General features: G+C 43.1%; 1 protein-coding gene across 5 annotated transcripts in view; it reads right to left on the bottom strand.

The window, feature by feature from the left end:
* The window catches only part of NPAS3 (neuronal PAS domain protein 3), a 628831-nt gene that overhangs the window by 336784 nt on the left and 273037 nt on the right, over positions 1–19010 (bottom strand). The window lies entirely within an intron of this gene.

The following is a 19010-nucleotide window of genomic DNA, read 5'->3' as shown; positions in this document are numbered from 1 at the left end:
CGCTGCAGCGATACCGACAACGATCCGGATCGCTGCAGCGTCGCTGTTTGGTCGCTGGAGAGCTGTCACACAGACAGCTCTCCGGCGACCAACGATCCCGAGGTCCCCGGTAACCAGGGTAAACATCGGGTAACTAAGCGCAGGGCCGCGCTTAGTAACCCGATGTTTACCCTGGTTACCATCCTAAAAAGTAAAAAAACAAACGCTACATACTTACCTTCTGCTGTCTGTCCTCGGCGCTCTGCTTCTCTGGTCTGGCTGTGAGCGCCGGGCAGCCAGAAAGCAGAGCGGTGACGTCACCGCTCTGCTTTCCGGCTGACCGACGCTCACAGCCAGAGCAGGAGGAGAGCAGAGCACAGCGCTGGAGGACAGACGGCTGTAGGTAAGTATGTAGTGTTTGTTTTTTTACTTTTAGGATGGTAACCAGGGTAAACATCGGGTTACTAAGCGTGGCCCTGCGCTTAGTTACCCGATGTTTACCCTGGTTACCAGCAAAGACATCGCTGAATCGGTGTCACACACGCCGATTCAGCGATGTCTACGGGGAGTCCAGCGACGAAATAAAGTTCTGGACTTTCTTCCCCGACCAGCGATCTCCCAGCAGGGGCCTGATCGCTGCTGCCTGTCACACTGGACGATATCGCTAGCGAGGACGCTGCAACGTCACGGATCGCTAGCGATATCGTCTAGTGTGACAGTACCTTAAGACTAGCGACCTGACAGATGTCAAGAAGGCCATCATTGACACCCTCAAGCAAGAAGGTAAGACCCAGAAAGAAATTTCTCAACAAATAGGCTGTTCCCAGAGTGCTGTATCAAGGCACCTCAATGGTAAGTCTGTTGGAAGGAAACAATGTGGCAGAAAACGCTGTACAACGAGAAGAGGAGACCGGACCCTGAGGAAGATTGTGGAGAAGGACCGATTCCAGACCTTGGGGAACCTGAGGAAGCAGTGGACTGAGTCTGGTGTGGAAACATCCAGAGCCACCGTGCACAGGCGTGTGCAGGAAATGGGCTACAGGTGCCGCATTCCCCAGGTAAAGCCACTTTTGAACCATAAACAGCGGCAGAGGCGCCTGACCTGGGCTACAGAGAAGCAGCACTGGACTGTTGCTAAGTGGTCCCAAGTACTTTTTTCTGATGAAAGCAAATTTTGCATGTCATTCGGAAATCAAGGTGCCAGAGTCTGGAGGAAGACTGGGGAGAAGGAAATGCCAAAATGCCTGAAGTCCAGTGTCAAGTACCCACAGTCAGTGATGGTGTGGGGTGCCATGTCAGCTGCTGGTGTTGGTCCACTGTGTTTCATCAAGGGCAGGGTCAATGCAGCTAGCTATCAGGAGATTTTGGAGCACTTCATGCTTCCATCGGCTGAAATGCTTTATGGAGATGAAGATTTCATTTTTCAGCACGACCTGGCACCTGCTCACAGTGCCAAAACCACTGGTAAATGGTTTACTGACCATGGTATTACTGTGCTCAATTGGCCTGCCAACTCTCCTGACCTGAACCCTATAGAGAATCTGTGGGATATTGTGAAGAGAAAGTTGAGAGACGCAAGACCCAACACTCTGGATGAGCTTAAGGCCGCTATTAAAGCATCCTGGGCCTCCATAACATCTCAGCAGTGTCACAGGCTGATTGCCTCCATGCCACGCCGCATTGAAGCAGTCATTTCTGCCAAAGGATTCCCGACCAAGTATTGAGTGCATAACTGAACATTATTATTTGATGGTTTTTTTGTTTGTTATTAAAAAACACTTTTATTTGATTGGATGGGTGAAATATGCTAATTTATTGAGACAGGTTTTTTGGGTTATCAGGAGTTGTATGCCAAAATCATCAGTATTTAAACAATAAAAGACCTGACAAATTTCAGTTGGTGGATAATGAATCTATAATATATGAAAGTTTAATTGTAATCATTACATTATGGTAAATAATGAAATTTAACACTATATGCTAATTTTTTGAGAAGGACCTGTATATGACTAGAGAGCATTGCCCCAAATCACAAGATATCAGTGCCGTCATAGGTTCCAGCAGCTTTCAGCTAGGGTATGATACAGGTGAAGAGTGCTGTGTGAAAAGGGCTAGCTGACTGGCTCATTTCAGTGGCAAAACCAGCCCCCTTCTCTGTTTGGTGGTTGGCTAATACTCGCTATTAACAAGAGCCAGTCAGTTAGCCCCCTTTTACAGGTCGCAAAGGAGAAGTGTAGAAACAACGAGCTGTCTCATCCAAACAAAAGGTGGAGCTGTCGTGACCTTGGAGAGGTGCAGTGCTGATATTTCGATATTGGGGCGCCTTTGTGTGCAGTGTCAGTGTGCAATGTCTTTGAATACTATTGTAATTAAAAGGACAAGATTGACAATTTATTTACTTATTTTTTCATGTGAAAATCTCTGATGAAACACTGATGGCAAAAAGTAACAAGCCGACAAAATACTGATGAAGCTATAAAACTCGGACCTTTGCTCAAGGACGTGAAAAACTCCCGGACATCTGAATGATGCTTAAGAGAGGTGGCGGACACAGACAGAAGAACAGCATATGGGCCCATTGCCGTCCAATAATGTGTCTGTGGCAGCAGCTGATTGCTGCTCTGAAGGTGGCAGTGGCCCCCTTACCTATTGGGCCCCTGTGCGACACCATAGGTTGCAACAACGATATGTCTGCTCATGCCTAACAGTACATAACTGGATGTGGATGTGTGAGCAGTCATGAGTATGTGGGTGACTTTTATGGGGACATTTTATTGCAGTATTAATATGGCCATGTATGGATGGTGTCGTTAATGAAGTAGAGAATAATACTTTTAGTCACTGAATTATGTTATTAATTAGGGATGGAGGTTGTTAACTGATATCAAATAGAGCTGCGAGTAGTTTGTGGTGGTTCTACTTGAAAGAGAAATGCTCTGTACATCCCTGGTTGGACTGGACAGTGAAAACTTTGTTTTGTGTCCTTTTTACTCCTATTAGATTACATTACTGATAAATGATGTATGTATGAATCGAGACACTTAGAAGAATGCTCATCAAAGTTATATCCTCTTAATATATTGCAGTCAACACGGTATGTAACACTGTGTACTTACAATTACTATTTTTGCCTTTCTACCCAGTTATTTCTTCTCTTTTATATTAGGTCTATGATATTACATGATTAAAAACAGACTAAGCTCTATGTAGAAACAGAAATTCTCTTTTCCCTGCATGAGTCATCATAGGAACTACAATTCAATTCTACATCACTGAAAAGTCCTTGGCAGTCCAGCTCCACCTCGTCTTCAATTTCTGACCCAGCTGCTCCGCTGGGTCAGAAATTACATGTAGTAAAACTGTAGTTCTAATGATGACTCATAGAGGGAAAAGGCTGTTTTTATAGAGAAAGATTCAGCTAATCCATTTTTAATGACGTGACGTCATAGACCTACGTGCCATACAACTGCATGACAGCCCCGGGACCACGAATGCTGACACCACTGCAACGACGCCGGCACGGGAGGTGAGTATAAGCTTTTTTATTTAGAACAGGAAGAGGTTGTCCTAGTAGTAAAAATCAACCCTCCCTTGAACACCATAAAAAAACAATGCTTTTTCACCATACCACTGATCAAAAAGTGGAATAAAACATAATCAAAAAGTCAAATGTAAATAAAAATGGTATAGCTGAGAATGTCATCTTGTCCCGCAAGAAACAAGCCGCCATACAGATCTATCAACAGAAAAATAAAAAAAACTAAGAGCACTCAGAATAAAGCAATGCAAAAACAATTCTTTTTTCTATAAAATAGTTTATTGATTAACACACCAAATCATAAAAAATGATATAAATGTGGTATCGCTATACGCAGAATGGTATAAAAAATAAATAATTCCTCAATTTTGTTCATCTTGCCTCCCAAAATTCGGAATAGAAAACAATTTAAAAAAAAAATGGTTTATGCCCCAAAAATGGTAACAATAAAAATGTCAACTCATCCCTCAAAACAAACCAATAAGCCATCACATGACTGTCAAGAGAAATACAGAAAAATTATAGCTCTCAAATTGTCACTGCACCTGTAGATAAATTCCTAGAGGGGTGCAATTTCCAAAACGGGGTCACTTAAGGGGATATTCTGCTCTACTAGCACTTAGGGGCTCTGTATATGGAGTCTACAAACTATTCTACGATAATTTGCTTTCCAAGAGACAAACGGTGCTCCGTTCCACCCGAGTCTCGCCGTATGGCTAAGCAGTACTGTACAGCCACATATAGTGTATTTCCATGTTCAGCAAAAATTGTGGAACAAATTTTGGTGCCATTTTTTTCCACTTTGCTGTGTGAGACTGTAAAATCTGGGGTTACAACAAAATGTTTGCAGTAAAAACTATTTTTTTATTCACCACGCAATGGTATAAAATTCTGCGAGACACGTGTTGTTAATATGATGAATTCATTGTGAGGTGTAGCACTCTCAAACCTTTCCAGCAAAATGTGAACTGCAATACGGAGCTTCTTCCCTCTTCAGCTTTACCTCAAAAGTAGCTTTCATCCAGATATGAGGCATCAGCGCAATCAGGAGAAATTGCACAACATATTTTGTGGCCCATTTTCTCCCATTACCCCTTCTCAAAATTAAAAATTTGGGGCCAAAGTAACATTTAAGTGGGAAAATGGTAATTTTCCATTGACTGTTGCCAATGTTATTCAATTCTGTTAACCACCTAGTGGACATACAGCCCTAGATGAATTCCTCAAGAGGTGTAGTTTCCATAATGGCGATACTTATGGGGGTTTCTGCTGTTTTGGAATGTCAGGGGCTCTTCAAATTGCACGTCAGAATTCAATTGGTACTCTTCCTTTCCAAGCCCTGCCCTGCGCCCAAACAGTAGTTTTCCACCACACATGGGGCATCACTGTACTCAGGACAAATTGCACAACAAACTGTATGGTCCATTTTCTTTTGTTACCCTTGTGAAAATGACAAATTTGGGGCTGAAGCAACATTTGTATGGGAAAAACGTGTGTTTTCATTTCCTTGGCTCAATTTTATAACATTCTGTGAAGCACCAGTGGGTGTCCCGATCCCTGATGTACACCCAAACAGTAGTTTTCCTACATGTATGGGGTATCGGCGTACTCAGAGAAAATTGCACAACAATTTGTACCATTTATTTTTTTCCCCTTACCATTGTAAAAATGCTAAATTTGGGGTAAATGAAAATTTTTGTGAGAAAAATAAAATTTTCTTTTTTTCCTTCCATATAGCTTTAATTCCTGTGAAGCATCTAAAGGGTTAGGCTGGGTTCACATTGCATTAATAGCAGCCCGTTAAACACATACGTTAAACGGGCTGCTGTAACGCAAGTGCCAACTTTGGCACATCGCTAGCGCAGATAGAGCATCTGCTAGCTCTATCTGCGCTAGCAGTGACGGACCCGGAAATGCTGCAGCCCGCGTCTCAGGGTCCGTCACTCAATGACAGCACATGGCTAGTGCAGGCACATTGTGGGCGTGCGCTAGCGATGCGTCCGACATTGCATTCAATGACAGCGTTACCGGACTACAATACACCGCGTTATGCCGCGGTGTAACGTAGTCCGTCTAACGGACACCATGAACGCAATGTGAACCCAGCCTTAATAAACTTTGTGACTGTGGTTTCGAGCACTTGAAGGGGTTGCAGTTTTCCAAACCGGTTATTTTTTTTTTTTGGGGGGGGGGGGGATATTTTCTGTCACTTCAAATGATTTTGTAAATTTTGTTGAAAAATGAGAAATTGCTGATCAACGTTTAACCCTTGTAACTTTCCAACAAAAAGAAATTGTGTTTAAAAAATGATACAGATGTAAAGTAGGCATGTGGTAAATATTAGTTATAAATTATTTTTATACAGCATGACTAACTGGTTTAAGGATATAAGAATTGAAAATGTGAAAATTACGAAATTTTCACCAAAATTCCAGTATTTTCACAGATAAACGCAAAAAAACTTCTACTTAAATTTACCACTAACATAAAGTACAATGTGTCCCGAAAAAACAATCTCAGAATCATATGTTGAAGTGTTCCAGAGTTAATACCACATAAAGTGACACTGGTCGGAATTGTAACATTTGGCCTTGTCATGAAGGTGAAAACAGTCTTCGGGGTAAAAGAGTTAAGAGGATAAAAACTTTGATAGGAGCATTTCTTTCAGAAACATTGTTCTAGAGATGTGGTATAAGGCTCTGACTTAGGATCAAAAATTCTGATTTTGGATGATCATATACATTACCACTGACTATGTACAGGGTTCTGGAATATGTTTAGAATTAATAATAACAATGGAGCAATAAATGAGGACAATCTGTCACCATTTGTTATCTTCGAGCTTTAAAAGTACACAGCAAAGAACTACGGTAATTTAACCCCTTAATGACCGCCAATACGTCTTTTAACTGACCCGAGATATAAGAGAATAGCCTCCCCATACAGGTGACAATCCAAAAGATGTCGGCTGTACACTATAGCGGACAACTTGCTGCATCAGCCATGATCAGTGTTTGCACCGTCCATATCTGTTTAACCCCTTAGATGCTGCTGTCAATAGTGACTACATCATTATAAATGGTTAACAGACTGTGGGGGCTTCCTCCTAATCCCAATTGGTGCCCTTAGATCATGATTGTGTGGTCCTGATGTTTGCGATGGCAATTCATGACCAAATAGTGGCCTTAGGGTATGTTTCCACCTTCAGGATGGCCGGCGGTATCGTCGGAGCGGCAAACCCGCTCTGCGGTAAGCCCCGCCCCCTTCTGGGACGCGATGATGCCGGATGTGTTCACAGCACACATCCGGCATCATTGCACCCATCGCATAGGGCCCTGTGTTATACCTTGCGGCAATGCAGCGTCGCCGCAAGATATACGGACATGCTGCGATCTGAAAAGACGCGCAGCATGTCCGGAGTCGCAGGGCCGCCGCGTGCGTGCTACCACGCATAGTGGAGACGGGATTTCATTAAATCCCCTCCACTATGCTGTAACATCTGGACGCTGCGTGTCTGACGCTGCGGCTCTATGCAGCGTCAGACACGCAGCGTTTCCTGCACGTGGAAACACACCCTTAGAGTCTGACGGCTGTTGTAATCTGTTCAGAAGTTAGAGGCATTTATGTGGTAAAAATGCACATTTTCATTTCTCTCATACCACTTTGTATTAAAGGGACTCTGTCACCTGAATTTGGAGGGAACAATCTTCAGCCATAGAGGCGGGGTTTTCGGGTATTTGATTCACCCTTTCCTTACCCGCTGGCTGCATGCTGGCTGCAATATTGGATTGAAGTTCATTCTATGTCCTCCGTAGTACATGCCTGCACAAGGCAATCTTGCCTTGCGCAGGCATATACTACGGAGGACAGAGAATTACCTTCAATCCAATATTGCAGCCAGCATGCAGCCAGCGGGTAAGGAAAGGGTGAATCAAATACCCGAAAACCCCGCCTCTATGGCTGAAGATTGTTCCCTCCAAATTCAGGTGACAGTGTCCCTTTAATTCCTGAAGGGTTAGTAAACTACCTGACAGCAGTTTTCAATATGTTTAGGGGTGCTGTTTTTAAAATGGTATCACTTTTGGGGGTTACCAAATATATGGGACCCCCAAATTCACTTCAAACATGGATAAATCCCTAAAAAAAAAAAAATTTTGTAAATTTCCTTGAAAAAATGAAAAATTATTGCTACATTTTTAAACCTCCTAAAATGCCAACAAAATAAAAGAAAATTTTACAAATGGTGCTGATGTAAAGCAGACATGTGGGAAATGTTATTTATTAATGGTTTGCGGTGGTATGACCATCTGGATTAAAGGGATAATCATTCAAAATTTGAAAATGGCTAATTTTTTAACATTTTTCTCAAATTTCTGATATTTTTTATAAATAAACACAAAACATATCGACCTAAATTTACCATTATCATAAAGTATAATGTGTCACGAAAAAAAAATCTTAAAATCAATGGGATTTGTAGAAGCGTTCCAGGGTTATTAACACATAAAGTGACACTGGTCAGACTTCAAAAATTTGGCTCCATCACTAAGGGGTTAAGGCTAATATTAACAACGTAAAATTCAAGACACTTCAACTCCACTGCTAGGTGCGCTCCCAAATCAGCTTTTTGGAATGGATGACAAGTCACAAGTGTGCTCTAATTTCAGAGTTAATTAATCCTACAAGTTATAAAAAATGGCAAAGGGCTGTGATAAAGTTTAGATACTGGTGCAGGTTACCAGTGTGTTCTTCAGCAGTGTTCATGATATTTTATTTATGGGATTCTACTTGGAAAAAATGGAGAAACACTCATTAAAATCATCATGATGGAAATGAAAAGGCGGTTACAGATGTTTACTACAGGCGCATTATAAGCCAATACAATAGCCCTTCATGGAATAAAAGCATTGATTTGTTAATATTTCAATTAAACAGGTCAAGAATTTCAATCGCTCCAGGCTCCAGAGACTAAGCACCTAGTTCTGCTGGCGAGGGTCATGTTTCCACATAATTACCGTCCTTCACAATTTTGCTCAGGTGATCAGTCTGTCGGTCATAGCTTGTTCATAATAATGAAGGCGCATGAACGAATTACAATTTTTCAATTACAATTACAATTTTTCAGTGTATTTTAAGACTTAAAAATGTGAATGGTCATTGGCTGTGGAGACTAAAACTCAATTTTGAAAGGCCAGGGCACAAGTGATCCTGGTAATACGCGTTCACGACCATCAGCCCTTCTATCCAGGCTGGCAATCATCCAACATACGAGCAAAATGCTTAAAACACATCATCATCGGCAGAACACGCCCAGTGTAAACAGATGATGAGCATGCCTGTGTAAACAGATGATGAGCATGCCTGTGTAAACAGATGATGAGCATGCCCGTGTAAACAGATTAGCTGCCCGTATAAACAGATGATGAACTGCCCGTGTAAATAGATGATGAGCTGAATGTATAAACAGATGATGAGTATGATGAGCATGCCCATGTAAACAGATAATAAGCTGCCCGTATAAACAGATAATGAGCTGCCTTTGTAAACAGATGATGAGCTGCCCGTGTACATAGATAATGAGCTGCCCGTGTATATAGATGATGAGTTGCCCATGTAAACAGATGAGCATGCCCGTGTAAACAGATGATGTGCATGCTGTGTAAACAAATGATGAGCTGCCCGTGTAAACAGATGATGAGCTGCTCAGTGTAAACAGATGATGAGCTGCCCGTGTAAACAGATGATGAGCTGCTCAGTGTAAACAGATGAGCTGCTCAGTGTAAACAGATGATGAGCTGCCAGTGTAAACAGATGAGCTGCTCAGTGTAAACAGATGATGAGCTGCCGATGTAAACAGATGAGCTGCTCAGTGTAAACAGATGATGAGCTGCCGGTGTAAACAGATGAGCTGCTCAGTGTAAACAGATGATGAGCTGCCCGTGTAAACAGATGATGAGCTGCCAGTGTAAACAGATGAGCTGCTCAGTGTAAACAGATGATGAGCTGCCAGTGTAAACAGATGAGCTGCTCAGTGTAAACAGATTATGAGCTGCCGGTGTAAACAGATTATGAGCTGCCGGTGTAAACAGATGAGCTCCTCAGTGTAAACAGATGATGAGCTGCCCGTGTAAACAGATGAGCTGCTCAGTGTAAACAGATGAGCTGCTCAGTGTAAACAGATGATGAGCTGCCAGTGTAAACAGATGAGCTGCTCAGTGTAAACAGATGATGAGCTGCCGGTGTAAACAGATGAGCTGCTCAGTGTAAACAGATGAGCTGCTCAGTGTAAACAGATGATGAGCTGCCAGTGTAAACAGATGAGCTGCTCAGTGTAAACAGATGATGAGCTGCCGGTGTAAACAAATGAGCTGCTCAGTGTAAACAGATGATGAGCTGCCAGTGTAAACAGATGAGCTGCTCAGTGTAAACAGATGATGAGCTGCCGGTGTAAACAGATGAGCTCCTCAGTGTAAACAGATGAGCTGCTCAGTGTAAACAGATGAGCTGCTCAGTGTAAACAGATGAGCTGCTCAGTGTAAACAGATGAGCTGCTCAGTGTAAACAGATGATGAGCTGCCAGTGTAAACAGATGAGCTGCTCAGTGTAAACAGATGATGAGCTGCCCGTGTAAACAGATGAGCTGCTCAGTGTAAACAGATGATGTGCTGCCGATTACCGGATGTGTTTGTGTGCGGTATGATCACATTATGGATGATTCTCTGAGCGTTGGATTGTGGACCATGCCATGTAAACCCATCAGAAGACAATATTTTGCTTGTCTCAATGGAATGGAGATTTTTTACCAAGAAAACTCTTTCCATATTTCCAAATGTGCAGTCATTAATTTCTATAGCCGTTATGTTCGGTTATGATCAAACATTGTGTATTCCCAGGACAGAAATGCGAGATTAACATTCCGATTTCTGCCGCAGATTTACTGTGAATGACAAGGACTAGCCCCCACATTCGATCAATGGGGCTAATCCCGGACTTTGTAGGTAGCAGAATGTGGTGTTTCAACAGAAATTTATAAATGTGATATAGCAATTAGGATAAAAATTAACTTTCATTAGTAAATTTTTTTTTTTTAAATCTGGATAAATAGGCTTAGCAACCCAAAGTGCACTTTGGGTTGCGCAGACCATTCATCCTGATTTTTTAAAAATAATTTACTAATAAAAGTTAATTTTTATCTCAATTGCTAATCCCTGACTTTCTTGCATGGAATTTCTATAGCTGATCTTTGAAATCGTGTTTTCTATGGCTGAACCGATTTGGGTGCAGAATATGAGCCAAAATCTGTGTGTGATACTACATTTATTCTGCAGAAGAGCCTGCACGGCTAGCCACAACATCTTTGCTGAAAAACGCTAAAAATCCTAAACGGCATCGAAAAATGTAAAGTACGATATGGACAATTTGTATGTGCTCCCCGTCCATCATGATAATACAACAATTGGACACATAGATTTAGATGTTGGACAAACTCATGTATAAGCAGAAATACACTATGCAGCATTTTAATACTACAGGGGTTTGGGGGCAAATTGTTTGCATATTAAAATTGACTACTGATTGTGTCTTAAAGCATACTTGACTTTTCATACAAAATGTGTAGAAAAGATTGCTCCCACACTCCACAAGAGGTTAAAATAGCTTTCTGTCCACATATCAGTCTAGTATGTCCCAATGCTCATTCTTGATAACTTGCTATCCACTCTTTTTAAGTCATCGGTTCTTCATCTGCATTCTGCCAGAACTATGGGTGCTGGAGCAGCCTTTCCTTCACGTTAAAACATGCATAATTTCTAAATGAGTGGGGGTTTTCAAATAAAATGGAAAAATGTATTTCCGCTTCTGATCTGTCCTGTGTTCAGCTGTGATAAGAGATTCCCAAATCATTGCATTCTTGTTTTCTTTACATTTTACGCTTTTTTTTGTAGTTGGGGTTGTGGGTGTTGTATATTATGTGCATAGCAGATCTGTATCCACAGAGGGCAAATACAACAGAACAAGAGCTGGAGAGCATCCAGATTAGTAGCCAAGATGCATGTGTACTAATCAGGAGAACAGTTTACAGCCTACCATCATCTGTGGAGCGGTACTGTCACTTTAATACCGCAGGAACACAGCTCAAATCTAATGCACAGATATTTGTAATAAGTTGTTATAAAGCTGTAGGAACAGATTAATTAAAGGGAAGAGAAATGTGAAGAAACACCAGGAGACCGCAGAACGACCCGAGGCTGATCTCTAAGCCTCCGCAGAGTACAGTGCGACGTGGAGGAGGATTGCAGAAACACCGGATAAAATAGAACAGAAAGAATGGAGGAAACAAATAGAAGGTTTATAAGTGAAAGAATCTGTTCCTAGCAAATAATCTGCTCTGCCAGTCACTGGAGGCTACACCGCAATCACTATCATTGCTAGTCATCCTTGGTTTATAGCTCTGTGCACACAACAGACTTTTCTGCTGCTCATGCCACGACTGGCCTGAATACAATCACAATTCTATGTGGTCTAAATCCTCAGCTATATGACACATGTGGCCGGCCAGTCTAGTATCATACAAGTCCATCGAGCTCAACTTATAGCCTAACATGTTGATCCAAAGGAAGGCAAAAAACACCACTAATAGCTCCATACTAGGGGATAAACTCCTTCCTGACTCCACACATGGTGATCACACTAGTTCTCTGGATCAGTGTCCCATCACAGGATCTAGTGCCCATAATCTGTAATATTATATTTTTCTAGAGAGGTATCTAGTCCTCCTTGAATTTTAGTAGTGAATTAAGGGACCATTACCACATATGTGAGTTCCATAGTCTCACTGCTCTTACAGTAAAGAATCCGCGTCTGTTATTATGCTTAAACCTTATTTCCTCCAGATGTAGAAGATGCCCCCTTGTCCCCATCGCGGAACTAGGTGTAAAAAGATCATTGCACAGATCTCTGTACTGTCCTCTCCTATATTCGCATATTGTAGTAAGATCGCCCCTAACACTGATATGATACTGTCATGTGTGGATTATACGAGTTTCTGATGCCTTTCTGCTGCAGAAACACACTATAAGCGCATGTGCATTTTTACCTGCATCTAATGCAAGTCTATGGGGAAATCTGCACAGAAAACTCAACGTACCGGCAAGAGCGAATGACACAGCGGATTTGGAACACGCACCGCAGGTCAGTGTACGCCGAATAAAGAACGAAGCGCAGAGGGCAGGAGATTTCTATTAATCCCACTGTGTTTCTCCTGCCAAAAGATGCAGAAATTTCTGCCCCAAATACTTAATGTGTGCACAGACGCAAAAGAGTTAAGTTTTTGATGCAGCGAAAATAATGCAGCGTCACAAACTGATCATGGGCATACAGCCTAAGGGGGAAAATTCCTTCCCAACTCCACATACGTCAATCAGACTAGTTCTCTGGATCAACGTCCATCACAGAATCTAGTGCCAATAACCTGTAATGTATTGTTCCAAGGTCCTCTAGAATTAGCAATGTCTTAGACTGCCTATGCACAGAGAAGTGCTGTGCCCCACTCAGATAATAGAAAAGGGGCACGGGAATAATCAAAACAATACCCCAAAAAGTGGGCACAAGGTATATGTACTCAGAATTGCTCACCTACTGTCAAATCTTGATGAAAAACTGGAGGTACGCATTAAAGGGAAAGTATTTCCCCTAAGCATATTGGTGAAACACTCCATGCTTTTTTTTTTACATATCATACATATTAACGGCAATAATTCCAGACATATCGAAACAGCATACATGGCCAATACTGTGCAGTCACATGTCATTTTCCTGCTGACTAACGTCATGCAATTAATAGCATGTACATGGTAAATGGGCAGCACGGTGGCGCAGTGGTTAGCACAGCAGCCTTGCAGCGCTGGGGTCCTGGGTTCAGACCCCACCTTGGACAACATCTGCAAGGAGATTGTATGTTCTCCCCGTGTTTGTGTGGGTTTCCTCCGGGCACTCCGGTTTCCTCCCACATTCCAAAGACCTACTGATAGGGAATCTAGATTGTGAGCCCCAACGGGGACAGTGATGATAATGTATGCTAACTGTAAAGTGCTGCGGAATATGTTAGCGCTATATAAAGATGATTATTATTATTATTAAATGACCAATCATTCCCTAATGCTAGCAGTTTACCAAAAGGCTACAATTCTGCCATTGTAATGCTTGTATACATTTAGCGTCGGTCATCTGGTCTGTATGGCACGCGCGTCATGGTATTAGTGTCAGCGTCCAGAGAGGTATGGTAATTTTACATAGGAGGAATGGAAGAAAAAAAAGTTAGCAGACAGCGAACAGCAAGAAGCGGCATGACAGCCAGTCAGGGACCTGAGAAAGATAGACATGTGCAAGCTCCAAAGCCTTACATCCAAAATGGTTTTTAAAGCAGGAAGGGAAAAGGGCAGAACACGGCAAACTGTAAGGTACGGTCCTTATCTGCTCTCACATTCTCCAATTCTGCATGAGAAATATTATTTGTCATTATGGAGGGATTTGAACCCATGCTGCTAAACACACCGCCCTGATTTGAAAACGGATGCGTTATGGGAGCAGCGACCAAAACAGCTCTCCTCCTCCTCCTCAGCCAAAAGCAATTTCTTTTTCTAATTTTAGTTATGCACAAGCCTGCGGGCATCATGAGCGTTTAGTAATTAGTTTTATAATTACTGCTGTTTTGCTCGCTGTCATTCAATTTTTCTTACAGCCCGGCCCGGGAATGCAATGTCTCTTGCCCACAGCTGTGGAAATTGCTCTACGATTAGAAAGCAAAAAAATAAATAAAAGAAACAGGGAGATAACGAACAGCAACAGTCTTTGTTGGGTGAGATATGATGCCAAATTTTGCCTGTTCCAGTTAACCCCTGAAACAAAAAGAAATGATTTGCCTCGGGCTGTGAAACAAATGCATAAAGATGTTGTACTGGGCTGAATCCTTCACACATTTCTCACGTTCATGCTCCATTCTGATAGAATATTATTACTTCTCAGGAGTTTGTATCAGGACTAAGAGATGGATGGGTATGCATTCTCTCCACTGTCCTGGAATGTGACCGACATTGACATGTGGATCTGAAAAATTGTCATCAACTGATCGTAAAAAAGAAGCTGATGAAAGGGAGTACTGGACCTACAAGAGGCCCTGCACTTTATACAGAAACAAGCCAAGAGAAAACACAAAATGAGAATACACCCTATATTATGACATTTGGGTACACCTTGACGCTGGTGGGATGGTTTTACTCTTTTTTTTTTTTTTAAATAAATAACGGTGTTTACGAAGTACCAATTGTTATTTATGTGCACTATTGCTTTTACTGGTTTACTTACAGCAAAATATTTGTTTATTTTGTTTCTGTCTTGGATTTTGTCTGTTTGATGGCCAGTGTGAACATGTTCCTATTTTGCGCGCATACCAACTTGTCCTCCAGTTCTTTTTCTTCCGTATCCTCCCCAAGCTGTGTCCATGTTTGGGACCCGGTCCTGCTCAGCGTTTATTCACACAGGATGTCACTATGACACAAGGTAAGGTTTTAGTTTTAGAGGTTAGGACCATCCTAAATTTGGGTACACCTTGATGTTGGTACGATTCCTTTCACACTTTTTTTTTTTATCAAATACGGTGTTTACTAAGTACCAAATGTTATTTATACAATCTATTTCTATTGCTTACAGCAGAATATTAGTTTCTTTTATTTCTGTTTTGGGTTTTGTGTGTTTGATGGCCAGTGTGAACATGCTCCTATGCGTTGCATGCATACCAACTTGTACTCTAGTTAATTTTTTTTCCGTTTACCCTATGCTAAGTAAACAAATAAATAGTAAATTTAAAAAAAACAGAGGGGACTTACATAACACTATCTTGATAAAAAAAAGCATGAAAGCCATCCCACCCTGACAAGGTGTACCCAATCAGGATGGTCCTATCCTGCCTGTAGTCCTATCCTCACCCTGTGTCAGCCGATCTCAATGAAGATAAGGGCAGAGCAAGACCAGGGTCTAATTGGTTAGAAACCTGTCCATCGAATGCAATATAGATGAAATGTCTAGAAAAAAAAGGCGGACCCTAGTTTTACAAAGTACAAGAAAGTACAGCAAAACCAAAGATATGAGCCGAAGCATTACACAGAACTAGGCAGATGGTCGGACAGCTGGGGAATGAACAGTCCCCCAGAAAACGATTCATATGAGTCTATGTTGACTGTTATACTAGAAGACTGGCAACTATCGGATGACTTCTTTCTAGAAAACGATAGCCCGCCATCCATTGGTTGAGATATTTTAACTATTCTGGCAAAAGTGGTTGATCCAACCACCAAAACAAATTGATGAAGGTTCACTAGATAGAAAATCACGGCATGGCTATTGTTCCTTAGCTGACGACCATTGACTCCATTGGACAGTGACTACCTGTGGGCACCCAGAGCTGAGAGCCAGCAGTAGCAGCTATTCCTATGCTTGAAGAAAACACCATTGGGGAAGTAGCGTCCCCTCAAACTGGTATCTCTCACCCTTTTACTTACAGTTTTACCCTATGAGTACTTTTCCTCTTCTCTACCAGTTCCTAAACCCTCCATGGATTATGTGACATTGGTCGTTACATTTTATCAACTTTTGACTAACATGTATCGCCACCCAGAGAAGCCCATAGACTTTAGATAGGTGCCAGCCGTACGAGCATTTGGCCAACAGCTATCTCTCTTTACCCCAGACTTCATACACATGCACACTTGGTCAAACATGTATATTGTATAGGGAGGGGAGAGTGAGTCACTGCCTGGCTCCTATCCTAATTATTAGGGGAAACCCAATTACCATGTACATACACATGAATGGACACTGCAGAGCTATTATCTATTCATCTCTTTATTTCTTCTTTTAGTAACCTTTCCTGTAACCATGAAAACTGGTCATCATCTAGAGAAAAAAGGTTCAATCATCCTAGACCGGGATTATTTACTGTAAGAGCAGTGAGACTATGGAACTGTCACATCAATGTCATGGGGGTTGATTTGGTAAAGACATTTTAGGGGGGTCTGGACGTTTTTCCTGAAAGATGTAATATTACCCGTTCTGGTGATCTTATGGGTGCTGGATTGCTGGTGATTCATCCATGGATTTTCTGGTTGCCATATTTTTCACCTGTAATAGGCTCCTGCCTGCCTCTGAATATACATTTTATGAATTTAAGGTGAAGTTGATGGACCTGTTTCCATTATCTATTAACTATACCTGTGTAACAGACAGGTCTGTAACTCCAGCATGCACCAAGACCTTCCATAAAATACTTGTATCACTGGTCTAAGCTGCAATACCAGACATGGCCATGTACAAAGACAAGAATGGTGCTGTTTTGGGGTGGTAAAAACTCAAAAAGATCTCTTTAAATTAGGTTTTTATATTTTAGGAGGATGCTATAAGCTACAACTAGAGTAATATTGTAACTTTTTGCACTTTAGGATCACTTATTAGTAAAATTATTACAAAATATTACAGTAGAGCTAAACAGCATCTAATTTGTGCATGTAACATTGAATATCTAAATATTACTTGCATTTGGTATGGGGAAAAACTGCAAAGAACTGTGGGATCCTATATGACATATAAATTGTGAACTGGCTAAATAGGGGTTAAAACAGACAGCTTATGTTTGCAGCGCTGTCAGTCAATAAGCACGGCGGACTCATTAATCTGCCATCTTTGTTTACCTCATTGCACAGCCTGATTAAATGAATGATTGCTGACAGCTCTATGCATTTTTATTGTGCATACCCCCGACAGCAAAGAACCGTTTAATGTCAGCTAGTATGGAGCGAAGAACGGAAAGACACTGGAGCCGTGATGGCAGCCTTCCAGACTCTGAACACTTCTGAGATTACGGCCCGGAGTATGAAGAAAAGTTCTTGGGAAAAGATCCCAACACTTACAATCACACAGAAGTGTATGGTGCGTTCTGCAATCTGTCCATTCAGGAGAGTTTAAAGGAACGTAATGGGTCATGGCCAAGATATAGGAACATGGCAATATGCATTGTACCCCTGTGATATCTATAATATAACGCTGGGAGCGTCACTCTGTCCGAAGCCTCTATAGACTGCGCAAGCGCCGGCGCAGTCTGGGCCTCACAGAGCGACGCTCCCGGGAGATCGCGGTGTGCGTTCACACTGAACACACACCGCGATCTCCACCGCAGAAGCAGGGACCGCCAGGAGGGTGAGTATCGGCCTATATTCACCTGTCCCCGTTCCATCGCTGAGCGGCGCCATCTTCCCGGTCTTCGGTCTGTGGCCTTCAGTTCAGAGGGCGCGATGACGCGCTTAATGCGCGCCGGCGCCGCCCTCTGACTGAACAGTCACAGCCAGGAGACCGGGAAGATGGCGGCGCTCAGCGATGGAACGCCGGACAGGTGAGTATAGTAAGTGCTGGGGGGCCTGAGCTGGCGGCGATACCGGCACCTGACCCCCACAGCGCGCCGGTGTCCCCGCCTGCTCAGGCCCCCCAGCACTCGGCGCCGACCGGGTCAGAGGCAGTATGGGGACGCAGGATGGAGCAGCACATAAGGATGGGGACGCAGGATGGAGCAGCACATAAGGATGGGGACGCAGGATGGAGCAGCACATAAGGATGGGGACGCAGGATGGAGCAGCACATAAGGATGGGGACGCAGGATGGAGCAGGACATAAGGATGGGGACGCAGGATGGAGCAGCACATAAGGATGGGGACGCAGGATGGAGCAGCACATAAGGATGGGGACGCAGGATGGAGCAGGACATAAGGATGGGGACGCAGGATGGAGCAGCACATAAGGATGGGGACGCAGGATGGAGCAGCACATAAGGATGGGGACGCAGGATGGAGCAGCACATAAGGATGGGGACGCAGGATGGAGCAGCACATAACAGTATGGGGACGCAGGATGGAGCAGGACATAAGGATGGGGACGCAGGATGGAGCAGGACATAAGGATGGGGACGCAGGATGGAGCAGCACATAAGGATGGGGACGCAGGATGGAGCAGCACATAAGGATGGGGACGCAGGATGGAGCAGCACATAACAGTATGGGGACGCAGGATGGAGCAGGACATAAGGATGGGGACGCAGGATGGAGCAGGACATAAGGATGGGGACGCAGGATGGAGCAGCACATAAGGATGGGGACGCAGGATGGAGCAGCACATAAGGATGGGGACGCAGGATGGAGCAGCACATAAGGATGGGGACGCAGGATGGAGCAGCACATAACAGTATGGGGACGCAGGATGGAGCAGCACATAAGGATGGGGACGCAGGATGGAGCAGCACATAAGGATGGGGACGCAGGATGCAGCAGCACATAAGGATGGGGACGCAGGATGGAGCAGCACATAACAGTATGGGGACGCAGGATGGAGCAGGACATAAGGATGGGGACGCAGGATGGAGCAGCACATAAGGATGGGGACGCAGGATGGAGCAGCA

Source organism: Ranitomeya imitator, chromosome 1 (assembly GCF_032444005.1).
Source record: "Ranitomeya imitator isolate aRanImi1 chromosome 1, aRanImi1.pri, whole genome shotgun sequence".
Classification (NCBI taxonomy): domain Eukaryota; kingdom Metazoa; phylum Chordata; class Amphibia; order Anura; family Dendrobatidae; genus Ranitomeya; species Ranitomeya imitator.
The sequence above is the reverse complement of the archived record's forward strand: the minus strand, read 5'-3'. Positions and strand labels throughout refer to the sequence as shown.